This window comes from Delphinus delphis, chromosome 5 (assembly GCF_949987515.2).
Source record: "Delphinus delphis chromosome 5, mDelDel1.2, whole genome shotgun sequence".
Lineage (NCBI taxonomy): Eukaryota > Metazoa > Chordata > Mammalia > Artiodactyla > Delphinidae > Delphinus > Delphinus delphis.
In genome coordinates this window covers 17,274,822-17,290,153 of record NC_082687.1, presented here as the reverse complement: position 1 = coordinate 17,290,153, position 15,332 = coordinate 17,274,822, and the positions used below count along the sequence as shown (strand labels likewise).

At 39.6% G+C, this 15,332-nt stretch overlaps 1 non-coding gene across 1 annotated transcript; it reads right to left on the bottom strand.

Moving 5' to 3' along the window:
* Positions 1–14,707: 14,707 nt before the first annotated feature.
* LOC132426379 (U6 spliceosomal RNA) lies at positions 14,708–14,814 on the bottom strand. Its single transcript, XR_009519673.1, has one exon. It is a non-coding gene; the product is annotated as a U6 spliceosomal RNA (small nuclear RNA).
* Positions 14,815–15,332: the final 518 nt, after the last annotated feature.

The window sequence follows — 15,332 nt, the reverse complement described above, 5'->3', positions numbered from 1 at the left end:
CCATGGAGGACATTAGAATTCTGCCTGCAACAGAAGTTTAGAAGAACAAGGACAGGATTCTGAAGGTGGAGTGTACAATAAACAGAGAAGTGACATGAGGCTATAAAGAAATTTTAACATGTTCTTCCTCTGTAATTTAAATATAGTCTCAGGACTTCCCTGGTGGTCCAGTGGCTGAGGCTCCGCGCTCCCAATTCGGGGGGACCCGGGTTTGATCCCTGGTCAGGGAACTAGATCCCACATGCATGCTGCAACTAAGAAGTCTACATGCCATGGTGAGGATCCCGTGTGCCACAAATAAGACCCAGCGCAGAAAAAATAAATAAATATTAATAAGTATAGTTTCAGTGGGGAAAAAAAATTGTTCTCATATAGAAAATTAAAAGAAAACAAAAGGAGGGCTGTAAGTTATGAATATTAAATTGCACATTTTTGAAACAAAGTGTCACTAACCACTTCTGTCATTAATTATATGAATTATATGAAGACTATTCTGAAGTTCTATTCTCTGACCATTACAAGATTTTTATGTGGGTTAATTTGGAGATGTGTTTCTTAAAAACATTTACAACTGGTGAGAACCTACTGTATAGCACAGGGAACTCTACTCAGTGCTGTGTGGTGACCTAAATGGGAAGGAAATGTAAAAAAGAGGGGATATAGGTGTATGTATAACTGATTCACTTTGCTGTACAGCAGAAACTAACAATATTATAAAGCAACTATATTCTAATAAAAATTAATTAGAAAAAACATTTACAAATCTTTTTTTGAGTATTTTCTTTTTGAAGTATAGTTGATGTACAATATTATGTAAGTTACAGGTGTACGATGTAGTGATTCATAATTTTTAAAGGTTATACTCCATTTATAGTTATTATAGAATATTGGCTATATTCCCTGTGTTGTATACTATATCTTTGTACCTTATTTTATTTTATTTTTTTATTGAAGTATTGTTGATTTACAGTGTTTCAAGTGTACAGCAAAGTGATTCAGTTTTATATGTGTGTGTGTATATATATACATATATATATATATTCTTTTTCAGATTCTTTTCCATTATAGGTATTACAAGATACTGAATATAGTTCCCTGTGCTATACAGTAGGTCCTTGTTCCTTGTAGCTTATTTTATACATAATAGTTTTTATCTCCTAATCCCCTACCCGTGTACTGCCCCTACCCCCTTACAAATCTTTCTTAATGACTATCTCTTTTAAAAAGTGGTTTTTACACGGAAAAAAAGAACTATGAAATTGGAAGTATGTTTATTTTGCTTTTCTTGACCCATTGGTACAAAATGGATCACTGAGGCCTTTTTCAAGGGACTACTGGAAATCATTCAGGTACACTATAATTAACCATCTCACAATATTCCAAAGTAATAGAAAGTATGTGACTAATTCTATTCTGATAGGAGACAGTAATGCCACATGACAATTATTCAAACATTTTAAAAGTATTTTTTTAAATGGAGGTTGATTAAATTAAAGTTTAGAAATTTCTAAATGAAAAAAGGTATTAGGGATTACTAAATAAACATGAACAGGTTTTGTGGCGTGCTTACACTGTATAGGAGGGGTCCTCAACCCCCAGGCCGCGGAAGGGTGCCTTGTCTGTTAGGAACCGGGCTGCACAGCAGGAGGTGAGCAGCCAGTGAGCAAGCGAAGCTTCATCTGCCGCTCCCCATCACTCGCATTACCTCCTGAACCATCCCCCCCCAACCCCGCGCCAACTCCCGTCCGTGAAAAAATTGTCTTCCACGAAACCGATCTCTGATGCCAAAAAGGTTGGGGACTGCTGTTGTATAGTGTATTATTTTATGTTCTAAGGATCAGTTGTTAGATAAATTGTCCAAAATACATAATCTATGACACAGAGTATCCAAGTTCATACCATCTCAACCCGTTATATCTTGATCCTTAGATACAGAGGGCTTCAGTGTGTGACTTAGAAGCTAACATCTTTGTCCTAAATTTTCATACATTCAAACATAATCTGAATAACAGTAGCCTGAAGAAAAAGCAATTTCTCTCCACCATTCACCAATTACAAGCCTCCCATTTATGCACACACCACCAAGTTTTAAAAAATGTTCTGGTAACATCAACTGGAAAGGAATGGAAATTGATAAGAACGCACTTTGTATCCACCTGGGTTTTCTGTTTCACTTTCGTAACAGGTTTTCCATAATAATTTCTAAAGTTTTTATGAGGCCGAACAAAGGCAGCATGTCATAATAGAGTATTGGGGGAACCTGGGTTTCTGGTCCTGATGGCTATTACTTTCTTGGGCAATCTTGAACAAAGTCTCTTAACCTTTCTCTGGTCCTAGTTTTACAACCAATAAAATACCCTGAATTAGATCATTGTTTCTCCAAGTGTGTTCCATTCATGAATGTTAAATGCTAAAGAAAGTTTGGGAAAACTGTATTAAACCAAGCTGAAGAGGTTATTTTAGGGCAGGGCTTCTTAGAACCTTTAATGTGCCAGTGTGTATTGTGAATTTCCAAGGGAGAAATACATTATTCAGGATCTTCTAAACTTGCATGACTATAAAACTCTTCTATTGAAAGCGCTTAATAGAAACACTGTTGAGAAATGCTGAACCAAGAAATTTATGAAAAATACCATGATTCTATAATGATATCCAGGCCATTGTTCTAATCCTTTAGGGACCATATTCACATCTCAGTATCAGACTTTAAGTCTACTGTCACAGAAATTTGTCCAGGGAGTAAGAGATGCAGGTAAATGGGCTTACAAATTTTTAGTAATGTAGACTCGAATCCTAAAATATGTCAGAAGAGACACATGGAGACTTATACCGTTACTGACATTATTACCATTTATGGGTAAAATATAATTTTTCTGACCATAGGAATGAAAAATTTTAGACTTTACATTAATATTTTGCTCTGACTTTACTGAAGTTGTTAAAATAAAAGTAAATTGTTTGGCAAACTTATGGTTACCAGGGGGTGAGGGAGGGATAGATAAATTGGGATTGACATATATACACTACTATATATAAACTACATAAGTAATAAGGACCCACTATATAACACAGAGAACTCAACTCAGTCCTCTATAATGGCCTATATGAAAAAAGAATCTAAAAAAGAGTGGATATATGTATATATATAACTGATTCACTTTGCTGTACACAACATTGTAAATCAACTATACGCCAATAAACATTTTTTTAAAGTAAATTGTTTTTTTAAAAGGATGATTGTTAAAACTATTAAAGCAAGAAAAAGATTTATGAGACCCGCAGTCTTTAATAACAAATAGACTTTTTTTTTTTGGCTGCACCGTGGCATGTGGGATCTTAGTTCCCCCATCAGGGATCAAACCCGTGCCCCCTTCATTGGAAGCATGGAGTCTTAACCACTGGACCGCCAGGGAAGTCCCCAGATAATACGTAGATTTTCCATTAACTCTTCCTGCCAAGGTTTTTGAGGAGTGACATGTTTGCACATCCTTTGCAGTTTTAAAGGATTATTTTTATACCTGCTAAGCTGCTCCACTGTTACTTTTTGGTATTCATTTGAAGTACATTGTAACCATAATGGTATCTGTTTTGAACACATTTTACTGACACTGGATTCAACTTCCTGTGGTGCTCCTCTGAAAGACATTTTTGATCACTGTTTCTCAGGTTATTGTATTTAATGGGTCAGTAAGATATATATTTCTAAAATTGCGGAGGGGAGTTTCCCAACCATTTAATTTTGCCAAATGGGGCAAAATGAAAGCAACTAACAAAGATAGTTAATAGAAAAATAGAAAAAAATAGTAAATGGAAAAATAGTTTCTATTAAGTGCTTTTCAGTGAAAGAGTTGTATAATCAGGCAAGTGTAGAAGATCCTGAATAATGTATTTCCCCCTTGGAAATTTAAAAGTGACTAGCAAACCCCCCCCAAAAACAAGCAAACAAAAAACGAACCAGCATCTACTGTCTCCATAAGGTGAAAAAAAGAACATTTTAACATCACAAATTTAAAAAGGGCATAACATCAGAATAAAAGAGTTATTTCAATTTTAGCTTCATAAAAAGTTAAGTGCGTTGCTCCCATTTTCCTCAGTTTCACATGGACAAGGAACAATTTTATTACAAAACTCGTTTGGTCCAGGGAACAGCCACTGTTTCTGATAGAGTGTGAGGGGCTTCCTTACCTGGGAGGCTGGGGTCCTGGCAGGTACATGTGCATGGCTGAGGGAGTGCTTCAGAAGCCGCTTCTAGGCTGCAGCGTCTGAGAGAAGAGGTGGGGTTAGTTTGTTTGGTTTGGTTTTTTTTTTTTTCTTAACGTTTTTATTGGAGTATAATTGCTTTACAATGGTGTGTTAGTTTCTGCTTTATAACAAAGTGAATCAGTTATACATATACATATGTTCCCATATCTCTTCCCTCTTGCATCTCCCTCCCTCCCACCCTCCCTATCCCACCCCTCTAGGTGGTCACAAAGCACCGAGCTGATCTCCCTGTGCTATGCGGCTGCTTCCCACTAGCTATCTATTTTACGTTTGGTAGTGTATATATGTCCATGCCACTCTCTCACTTTGTCACAGCTTACCCTTCCCCCTCCCCATATCCTCAAGTCCATTCTCTAGTAGGTCTTTGTCTTTATTCCCGTCTTACCCCTAGGTTCTTCATGACATTGTTTTTTTCTTAGATTCCATATATATGTGTTAGCATACGGTATTTGTCTTTCTCTTTCTGACTTACTTCACTCTGTATGACAGACTCTATGTCCATCTACCTCACTACAAATAACTCAATTTCATTTCTTTTTATGGTTGAGTAATATTCCATTGTATATATGTGCCACATCTTCTTTATCCATTCATCCGATGATGGACACTTAGGTTGCTTCATCTCCTGGCTATTGTAAATAGAGCTGCAATGAACATTTTGGTACATGACTCTTTTTGAATTTTGGTTTTCTCAGGGTATATGCCCAGTAGTGGGATTGCTGGGTCATATGGTAGTTCTATTTGTAGTTTTTTAAGGAACCTCCAGACTGTTCTCCATAGTGGCTGAACCAATTCACATTCCCACCAGCAGTGCAAGAGTGTTCCCTTTTCTCCACACCCTCTCCAGCATTTATTGTTTCTAGATTTTTTGATGATGGCCATTCTGACTAGTGTGAGATGATATCTCATTGTAGTTTTGATTTGCATTTCTCTAATGATTAATAATGTTGAGCATTCTTTGATGCTCAATCTGTATATCTTCTTTGGAGAAATGTCTATTTAGGTCTTCTGCCCATTTTTGGATTGGGTTGGTTTTTTTTTTTTTTTTTTTTTTTGTTATTGAGATGCATGAGCTGCTTGTAAATTTTGGAGATTAATCCTTTGTCAGTTGCTTCATTTGCAAATATTTTCTCCCATTCTGAGGGTTGTCTTTTGGTCTTGTTTATGGTTTCCTTTGCTGTGCAAAATATTTTAAGTTTCATTAGGTCCCATTTGTTTATTTTTGTTTTTATTTCAATTTCTCAAGGAGGTGGGTCAAAAAGGATCTTGCTGTGATTTATGTCATAGAATGTTCTGCCTATGTTTTCCTCTAAGAGTTTGATAGTGTCTGGCCTTACATTTAGGTCTTTAATCGATTTTGCGTTTATTTTTGTGTATGGTGTTAGGGAGGGTTCTAATTTCATTCTTTTACATGTAGCTGTCCAGTTTTCTGAGCATCACTTATTGAAGAGGCTCTCTTTTCTCCAATGTATATTCTTGCCTCCTTTATCAAAGATAAGGTGGCCATATGTGGGTGGGTTTATCTCTGGGCTTTCTATCCTGTTCCATTGATCTATATTTCGGTTTTTGTGCCACTACCATATTCTCTGAAGTCAGGGAACCTGATTCCTCCAGCTCTGCTTTTCTTTCTAAAGATTGCTTTGGCTATTCAGGGTCTTTTGTGTTTCCATACAAATTGTGAATTTTTTTCTTCTAGTTCTGTTTAAAAATGCCAGTGGTAGTTTGATAGGGGTTGCATTGACTCTGTAGATTGCTTTGGGTAATACAGTCATTTTCACAATGTTGATTCTTCCAAACCAAGAATGTGGTATATCTCTCCATCTATTTGTATCATCTTTAATTTCTTTTATCAGTGTCTTATAGTTTTCTGCATACAGGTCTTATGTCTCCTTAGGTAGGTTTGTTCCTAGGTATTTTATTCTTTTTGTTGCAATGGTAAATGGGAGTGTTTTCTTAATTTCACTTTCAGATTTTTCATCATTAGTGTATAGGAATGAAAGAGATTTCTGTGCATGAATTTTGTATCCTGCTACTTTACCAAATTCATTGATTAGCTCTTGTAGTTTTCTGGTAGCGTCTTTAGGATTCTCTATGTAAAGTATCACGTCATCTGCAAACAGTGACAGTTTTACTTCTTCGTTTCTGATTTGGATTACTTTTATTTCTTTTTGTTCTCTGATTGCTGTGGCTAAAACTTCAAAAACTATGTTGAATAATAGTGGTGAGAGTGGGCAACCTTGTTTTGTTCCTGATCTTAGTGGAAATGGATTCAGTTTTTCACCATTGAGGATGATGTTGGCTGTGGGTTTGTCACATATGGCCTTTATTATGTTGAAGAAAGTTCCCTCTATACCTACTTTCTGCAGGGTTTTTATCATAAATGGTGTTGAATTTTGTCAAAAGCTTTCTCTGCATCTATTGAGATGATCATATGTTTTTTCTCCTTCAATTTGTTAATATGGTGTATCACATTGATTGATATGTGTATATTGAAGAATCCTTGCATTCCTGGGATAAACCCCACTTAATCATAACGTATGATCCTTTTAATGTGCTGTTGGATTCTGTTTGCTAGTATTTTGTTGAGGATTTTTGCATCTATGTTCATCAATGATATTGGCCTGTAGTTTTCTTTCTTTGACATCTTTGTCTGGTTTTGGTATCAAGGTGATGGTGGCCTCGTAGAATGAGTTTGGGAGTGTTCCTCCTTCTGCTATATTTTGGAAGAGTTTGAGAAGGATAGGTATTAGGTCTTCTCTAAATGTTTGATAGAATTCGCCTGTGAAGTCATCTGGTCCTGGGCTTTCGTTTGTTGGAAGATTTTTAATCACAGTTTCAATTTCAGTGCTTGTGATTCGTCCGTTTATATTTTCTCTTTCTTCCTGGTTCAGTCTCGGAAGGTTGCGCATTTCTAAGCATTTGTCCATTTCTTCCAGGTTGTCCATTTTATTGGCATAGAGTTGCTTGTAGTAATCTCTCATGATCCTTTGTATTTCTGCAGTGTCAGTTGTTACTTCTCCTTTTTCATTTCTAACTCTATTGATTTGAGTCGTCTCCCTTTTTTTCTTGATGAGTCTGCCTAATGGTTTATCAATTTTGTTTATCTTCTTAAAGAACCAGCTTTTAGTTTATTGATCTTTGCTATCGTTTCCTTCATTTCTTTTTCATTTATTTCTGATCTAATCTTTATGATTTCTTTCCTTCTGCGAACTTTGGGGTTTTTTGTTCTTCTTTCTCTAATTGCTTTAGGTGTAAGGTTAGGTTGTTTATTTGAGATGTTTCTTGTTTCTTAAGGTAGGATTTTATTGTTATAAACTTCCCTCTTAGAACTGCTTTTGCTTCATCCCATAGGTTTTGGGTCATCGTGTTTTCATTGTCATTTGTTTATAGGTATTTTTTGATTTCCTCTTTGATTTCTTCAGTGATCTCTTGGTTATTAAGTACTGCATTGTTTAGCCTCCATGTGTTTGTATTTTTTACAGAGTTTTTCCTGTAATTGATATCTAGTCTCCTAGCATTGTGGTCAGAAAAGATACTTGATAGGATTTCAATTTTCTTAAGTTTACCAAGGCTTGATTTGTGACCCAAGATATGATCTATCATGGAGAATGTTCCATGAGCACTTGAGAAGAAAGTGTATTCACTTGTTTTTGGATGGAATGTCCTATAAATATCAATTAAGCCCATCTTGTTTAATGTATCATTTAAAGCTTGTGTTTCCTTATTTATTTTCATTGTGGATGATCTGTCCATTGGTGAAAATGGGGTGTTAAAGTCCCCTAATATGATTGTGTTACTATCGATTCCCCCTTTTATGGCTGTTAGTGTTTGCCTTATGTATTGAGGTGCTCCTATGTTGGGTGCATAAATATTTACAATTGTTACATCTTCTTCTTGGATTGATCCCTAGATCATTATGTAGTGTCCTTCTTTGTCTGTTGTAATAGTCTTTGTTTTAAAGTCTATTTTGTCTGATATGAGAATTGCTACTCCAGGTTTCTTTTGATTTCCATTTGCATGGAATATCTTTTTCTATTCCATCACTTTAGGTTTGTATGTGTCCCTAGAGAGGTGGGTCTCTTTTAGACAGCATATATACGGGTCTTGTTTTTGTATCCATTCAGCCAGTCTGTCTTTTGGTTGGAGCATGTCATCCATTTACATTTAAGGTAAGTATTGATATGTATGTTCCTATTACCATATTCTTAATTGTTTTGGGTTTGTTATTGTAGGTCTTCCTTCTCTTGTGTTTCTTGCCTAGAGAAGTTCCTTTAGCATTTGTTGTAAAGCTGGCTTGGTGGTGCTGAATTTTCTTAGCTTTTGCTTGTCTGTAGAGGTTTTAATTTCTCCATTGAATCTGAATGAGAACCTTGCTGGGTAGAGTAATCTTGGTTGTAGGTTTTTCTCCTTCATCACTTTAAATATGTCCTGCCACTCCCTTCCGGCTTGCAGAGTTTCTGCTGAAAGATCAGCTGTTAACCTTGTGGGGATTCCCTTGTGTGTTATTTGTTGTTTTCCCTTGCTGTTTTTAATGTTTTTTCTTTGTATTTAATTTTTGATTGTTTGATTAATATGTGTGTTGGCGTGTTTCTCCTTTTTATTTATCCTGTATGGGACTCTCTGTGCTTTCTGGACTTGATTAACTATTTCCTTTCCCATATTAGGTAAGTTTTCAACTATAATCTCTTCAAATATTTTCTCAGTCCCTTTCTTTTTCTCTTCTTCTTCTGGGACCCCTATAATTCAAATGTTGGTGCACTTAATGCTGTCCCAGAGGTCTCTGAGACTGTCCTCAATTCTTTTTTTTCTTTTTTCTGCTCTGCAGTAGTTATTTCCACTATTTTATCTTCCAGGTCACTTATCCGTCTTCTGCCTCAGTTATTCTGCTACTGATCTCTTCTAGAGAATTTTTAATTTCATTTATTGTATTTTTCACCACTGTTTGTTTGCTCTTTAGTTCTTCTAGGTCCTTGTTAAACGTTTATTTTATTTTCCCCATTCTATTTCCAAGATTTTGGATCATCTTTACTATAATTATTCTGAATTCTTTTTCAGATAGACTGCCTATTTCCTCTTCATTTGTTAGGGCTCGTGGGTTTTTGCCTTGCTCCTTCACCTGCTGTGTGTTTCTCTGTCTTCTCATTTTGCTTAACTTAGTGTGTTTGGGGTCTCCTTTTCGCAACCTGCAGGTTCGTAGTTCCCGTTGTTTTTGGTGTCTGCTCCCAGTGGCTCAGTTTGGTTCAGTGGGTTGTGTAGGCTTCCTAGTGGAGGGGACTCGTGCCTGTGTTCTGGTGGATGAGGCTGTATCTTGTGTTTCTGGTGGGCAGGTCCACATGTGGTCGTGGGTTTTGTGGTGTCTGTGGCCTTATTATGATTTTAGGCAGCCTCTCTGCTAATGGATGGGGTTGTGTTCCTGCCTTGCTAGTTGTTTGGCATAGGATGTCCAGCACTGTAGCTTGCTGGTTGCTGCGTGGAGCTGGGTCTTGGCGTTGAGCTGGAGATGTTTGGGAGTTTTTCGCCGTTTGATATTACGTGGAGCTGGGAGGTCTCTTGTGGACCCGTGTCCTGAAGTTGGCTCTCCCACCTCAGAGGCACAGCCCTGTCGCCTGGCTGGAGCACCAAGAGCCTGTCATCCACACGGCTCAGAATAAAAGGGAGAAAAAAAAGAAAGAAAGAAAGAAGAAGATAAAATAGAATTAAAAAAATAAAGTTATTAAACTAAAAAATAATTATTAAAAAATTTTAAGTAATAAAAATTTTTTTTAATTAAAAAAAGAAAGAAGAGAACAACCAAACCAAAAAACAAATCCACCAGTGATAACAAGTGCTAAAAACTATACTAGAAAAACAAACAACAACAAAAAACCGGACAGACAGAACCCTAGGACAAATGGTAAAAGCAAAGCTATACAGACAAAATCACACACAGAAGCATACACATACACACTCACAAAAAGAGAAAAAGGGGAAAAAATATATATACCCTTGCTCCCAAAGTCCACCTCCTCAGTTTGGGATGATTCGTTGTCTATTCATGTATTCCACAGATGCAGGGTACATCAAGTTGATTGTGGAGCTTTAATCCGCTGCTTCTGAGGCTGCTGGGAGAGATTTCCCTTTCTCTTCTTTGTTCTCACAGCTCCCAGGGGCTCAGCTTTGCATTTGGCCCCGCCTCTGCGTGTAAGTTGCCGGAGGGCGTCTGTTCTTCGCTCAGACAGGACGGGGTTAAAGGAGCCGCTGATTCGGGGGCTCTGGCTCACTCAGGCCGGGGGCGGGGGGTGGGGGGGTGGGGAGGGAGGGGCACGGAGTGCGGGGCGGGCCTGCGGCGTCAGAGGCCGGCGTGACGTTGCACCAGCGTGAGGCGCGCCGTGCGTTCTCCCGGGGAAGTTGTCCCTGGATCCCGGGATCCTGGCAGTGACGGGCTGCACAGGCTCCCCGGAAGCAGGGTGTGGACAGTGACCTGTGCTCGCACACAGGCTTCTTGGTGGCGGCAACAGCGGCCTTAGCGTCTCATGCCCGTCTCTGGAGCTCCTTTAAGCAGCGCTCTTAATCCCCTCTCCTCGCGCACCAGGAAACGAAGAGGGAAGAAAGTCTCTTGCCTCTTCGGCAGGTCCAGAATTTTCCCCGGACTCCCTCCCAGCTAGCTGTGGTGCACTAACCCCCTGCAGGCTGTGTTCACGCCGCCAACCCCAGTCCTCTCCCGGCGCTCCGACCCGAAGCCCGAGCCTCCGCTCCCAGCCCCGCCCGCCGCGGCGGGTGAGCAGACAAGCCTCTCGGCCTGGTGAGTGCTGGTCGGCACCGATCCTCTGTGCGGGAATCTCTCCGCTTTGCCCTCCGCACCCTGTTGCTGTGCTCTCCTCCGTGATTCCGAAGCTTCCCCCCTGCAGTCTCCGCCCGCGAAGGGGCTTCCTAGTGTTTGGAAACGTTTTCTCCTTCACAGCTCCCTCCCACTGGTGCAGGTCCCGTCCCTATTCTTTTGTCTCTGTTTATTCTTTTTTCTTTTGCCCTACCCAGGTACGTGGGGAGTTTCTTGCCTTTTGGGAGGTCTGAGGTCTTCTGCCAGCGTTCAGTAGGTGTTCTGTAGGGGTTGTTCCACATGTAGCTGTATTTCTGATGTATTTGTGGGGAGGAAGGTGATCTCCGCGTCTTACTCTTCCGCCATCTTGAAGCTCCCCTTAAGTTAATTTTTGTATTTTGCAAGGTAATGATCCAACTTCATTCTTTTGCATTTGGATATCCAGTTGTCCTTGCACCATTTGTTGAAAAGATTATTCTTTCCCCACTGAATTGTCTTGACATCCTTGTCAAAAATGTAAGGATTTGTTTCTGGATTCTCAATTCTTTCCCATCGATCTATGTCTATCTTTTTTAAAAAATTTATTTATTTTGTTTTTGGCTGTGTTGGGTCTTCGTTGTTGTGCGGGGGTTTTCTGTAGTTGTGGCTAGTGGGGGTACTATTCATTGCAGTGAGCAGGCTTCTCATTGCGGTGGCTTCTCTTGTTGTGGAGCATGGGCTCTAGGTGCGCAGGCTTCAGTAGTTGCAGCACACGGGCTCAGTAGTTGTGGCTCACGGGCTCTAGAGCACAGGCTCAGTAGTTGTGGCACACGGACTTAGTTGCTCCGCAGCATGTGGGATCTTCCTGGACCAGCGATCGAACCATTGTTCCCTGCTTTGGCAGGCGGGTTATTAACCACTGCGCCCCCAGGGAAGTCCCTATATGTCTATCTTTAAGCCAGTACTTCATTGTTTTGATTACTATAGTTTTGTTGTGGCTTGAATCTTGCAGTAATATAATTAACACAGTGCATTTAGTAGTCCTAGTGGTGAGCTGCAAGAGGCTGTCCAGGTGACTCACGCAGCGTGGTCCAGATTTTTATTTGCTCCAAACTGGACTGGAACCTTTATTCACTTGCCACAGCAGGAATGTAGGAGGTGTACACGGGGACTGTGAAATTCCTTTAGGGCATAATAACATGGTGTGACGTTGACCAGACCTGTAAACTGAGCAGCTCTGAATACATACAGACAAAGCCACTAGCAGGATAAAGGGGGGGGGGGTGCTTTGGGTATCAGATATAAAATTCACACTTAGTTCGCTGTTTCTGAGAAGCTTTTAGAGATGCTCTCCCCAGACGCGCAGCCCAAGGGGCTGCAGTAAAGGCTACCCTTGCTTAGCCACTCTGCCTTCCAAGTCACTCCTCCTTGGCTCTCTGCTCCCAAGACTTGGCTCTGTGAGATCTTCTGTAGGTCTACAGTGGTAGCATGCTCTTGGTGTCCATATAAACTAAGCCATTTTAAAAGGATACTTCACAGACACTTTTTAGACAATATGCTTATGCCATGGTTGTGTATCTTTAAAGAAATGGTTTTCTAGATGTGCTAAATCTTTATCTCCTTGGTCCAGATTTTCAGTGACGTTGGTCAGTTAAGCATTGTACATTTGAGGAACTGACAGTGAAGAATACAATGAATATTAGCATAGTTTGGTACCACTGGCTTCATGCTAATGTGCTGTCTATTTTACCTATCATGACTTTTGCACCATGAGTTCTAACGACAATAAATTTTGTAATTCCTTTCTGTCATAATTTCATAGATTATGATTTAATTTTTAGAGAAAACAGGTGGCATTTACACACAAGTCAAGAAGCATTAGAAGAACCAGGGATGTAATATACAACATGATAAATATAACACTGCTTGCTGTATGTTATATAGAAAGTTAAGAGACTGAATCCTGAGAGTTCTCATCACAAGAAAAAAACTTTTCTATTTCTTTAATTTTGTACCTATAGGAGATGATGGATGTTCACTAAACTTATTGTGAGCGTCACTCCTCAGTGTATGTAAATCAAATCTTTATGCTATACACCTTAAACTTATGCAGTGCTGTCAATTATATCATATAAATTATAGCATATAACTGGAAGAAAAAAAAAGAATTGTATACTTGAATGGTAATTTTGAGTGAAATTCCAGAGGCTGAATATGGACTGTTACGAGTGAGAAATTCCTGGGACCACAGTGTTTGGGGAAAGTCCCCACAGTTTTGTGGTTCTTACCTCCAGGAATGCTACCAGATTTTCATGGTGGAGTTATGTATGTGAATGATCTAGATACACCAGTTAAAGACAGAGATTGTTAACGTGGATTAAGAAAAACAAGACCTAACTATAAGAAACCCATTTTATATATAAAGACTGAGATTATAAATAAAGGGATGGAGAAAGATATACCATGATAACATTAACTAAAGAAACTTGGAGTGTCTATATTAATTTCAGACAAAGCTGACTTCTGAACAAGAAAGATTATCAGGAATAAAATGAGGCAGTTGGGCTTCCCTGGTGGCGCAGTGGTTGAGAGTCCGCCTGCCGATGCAGGGGACGCGGGTTCGTGCCCCGGTGCGGGAGGATCCCACATGACGCCGAGCGGCTGGGCCCGTGGGCCATGGCCGCTGGGCCTGCACGTCCGGAGCCTGTGCTCCGCAACGGGAGAGGCCACGGCAGTGAGAGGCCCGCGTACCGAAAGAAAAAAAAAGAGGCAGTACATCATGATGAAGGGTGTAATTCTCCAAAAAGACATAACAACCCTAAACAAGAATGCACCTAAATATGTACCAAAATACTTGAGTTAAAAACTGAGAGAACTGAAAGGAGTTATAGACAAATCCACTATTTTAAATAGAGGCTTCAACATCCCTCTGTTAATAGCTGATGGATCAAGCGGGCAGTAAATCAGTAAGGATGTGGATAACCTGAGTAGCGCTATCAATCAACTGGATCTTGTTTATTTTGTTAACATCTTTATTGGAGTATAATTGCTTTACGATGGTGTGTTAGTTTCTGCCTTATAACAAAGTGAATCAGCTATACATATACATATATCCCCATATCTCCTTCCTCTTGCATCTCCCTCCCACCCTCCCTATCCCACCCCTCTAGGTAGTCACAAAGCACCGAGTTCATCTCCCTGTGCTATGCGGCTGCTTCCCACTAGCTATTTATTTTACATTTCATAGTGTGTATATGTCAATGCCAATCTCTCACTTTGTCCCAGCATACCCTTCCCCCTCCCCGTGTCCTCAAGTCCATTCTCTAGTAGGTCTGCGTCTTTATTCCCATCCTGCCCCTAGGTTCTTCATGACCATTTTTTTTTTGCGGTACGCGGGCCTCTCACTGTTGTGGCCTCTCCCGTTGCGGAGCACAGGCTCCGGACGCGCAGGCTCAGCGGCCGTGGCTCACAGGCCGAGCCGCTCCGCGGCATGTGGGATCTTCCCGGACCGGGGCACGAACCCGTGTCCCCTGCATCGGCAGGCGGACTCTCAACCACTGCGCCACCAAGGAAGCCCCATTTTTTTTTTTTTTTTAGATTCCATATATATGTGTTAGCATACGGTATTTGTTTTTCTCTTTCTGACTTACTTCACTCTGTATGACAGACAAATATATGGAACGCTTCACAAATTTGCGTGTCATCCTTGCGCAGGGGCCATGCTAATCTTCTCTGTATCGTTCCAATTTTAGTATATGTGCTCCCGAAGCGAGCACAATCAACTGGATCTTATTGACATCTGCAGACCACTCTATCCAACAACAGCAGAACATACATTCTTCTTAAGCTCATGCAACAATTCACCACGATAGGCCACAAAACACACCTTAACAAACTTAGAAATCATATAAAGAATGTTCTCACCACAATGGAATTAAACTAGAAATCAGTAGCAGAAATATAGCTGAATCATCCTCCAAATTATTTGGAAATTAAACAACACACTTCTGAATAACCCATGAGTCAAAGAAGAAGTCTCAAAAAAATCTAGAAATATTTTGAATTCTACTTGAAAGACATCTCAAAAGAAAAGACAGGAAAACTTGACAACACAAACAATAAAATGTTTGATTGTCAGAAAACATCACAAAGAAAATGGAAAGAAACAACAATCTGGGAAAAATATTTACAGCAAATACGACAAATACAACATACATATTTTTTAAAAGAAACAAAAAATTTTCCTGTTACATTATCAAATAGGTAAAAAGTGATACTATTCCAGTAGCTATAC